This window comes from Meleagris gallopavo, chromosome 6 (genome assembly GCF_000146605.3).
Source record: "Meleagris gallopavo isolate NT-WF06-2002-E0010 breed Aviagen turkey brand Nicholas breeding stock chromosome 6, Turkey_5.1, whole genome shotgun sequence".
Lineage (NCBI taxonomy): Eukaryota > Metazoa > Chordata > Aves > Galliformes > Phasianidae > Meleagris > Meleagris gallopavo.
In genome coordinates, this window is record NC_015016.2 from 21,098,015 (window position 1) to 21,099,294 (window position 1,280).

Here is a 1,280-nt window from a genome sequence, read left to right on the forward strand (position 1 = left end):
ATCCCACACCCTGGAGGTTAGTGAGAGGGTCTGGGGAATGGGAGACTTCCCTTTAGTCAGGAAAGAGGACGTGCGTGAGCGCCTAGGCAGTACTAAGGTCCACAAGTCCATGGGACCTGATGGGGTGCATCCACGTGTGCTGAGAGAGCTGGCGGAGGTCATTGCCGAACCGCTCTCCATCATTTTTGAGAGGTCTTGGACAACAGGGGAGGTCCCTGAAGACTGGAGGATAGCCAATGTCACTCCGGTCTTCAAAAAGGGCAAGAAGGAAGATCCGGGTAATTATAGGCCTGTCAGCCTCACCTCTGTCCCTGGAAAGGTGATGGAACAGCTTGTGCTGGATACCATCTCCAGACAACTGGGAGAAAAGGAGGTTATCAGGAGTAGTCAGCATGGGTTCACCAAGGGGAGGTCGTGCTCGACCAACTTGGTGGCCTTCTATGATGCTGTCACACGCTGGGTGGATGGGGGAAGAGCGGTAGGTGAAGTCTACCTTGATTTTAGAAAGGCGTTTGATGCTGTCTCCCACGACATCCTAATAACAAAGCTGAGGAAGTGTGGGATAGATGAGTGGACAGTGAGGTGGGTTGAGAACTGGCTGACTGGCAGAGCACAGAGGGTCGTCGTTGGTGGTGCAGAGTCTGGCTGGAGACCTGTAACCAGTGGTGTCCCCCAGGGGTCTGTGCTGGGTCCGGTCTTGTTCAACATCTTCATCAATGACCTTGATGAGGGGATAGTGGCCACCCTCAGCAAGTTTGCTGATGATACGAAGTTGGGAGGATTGGCTGACGCACCTGAAGGCTGTGCTGCCATTCAGCGAGACCTGGACAGGCTGGAGAGCTGGGCAGTAAGAAACCGGATGAGGTTCAACAAAAGCAAGTGTAGGGTCTTACACCTAGGGAGGAATAATTGCATGCACCAATACAGGCTGGGGGATGAGCTGCTGGAGAGGAGCTCTGCAGAGAGGGACCTGGGCGTCCTGGTGGACGACAGGTTGGCCATGAGCCAGCATTGTGCCCTCGTGGCCAAAAAGGCCAATGGCATTCTGGGGTGCATTAAGAAGAGCGTGTCCAGCAGGTCGAGGGAGGTGATCCTCCCCCTCTACTCTGCCCTGGTAAGGCCTCATCTGGAGAACTGTGTCCAGTTCTGGGCTCCCCAGTACAAAAAAGACAGGGATCTCTTGGAAAGAGTCCAGCGGAGGGCCACAAAGATGGTGAAGGGCCTGGAGCATCTCCCCTATGAAGAAAGGCTAAGTGAACTGAGTCTGTTTAGCCTTGAGA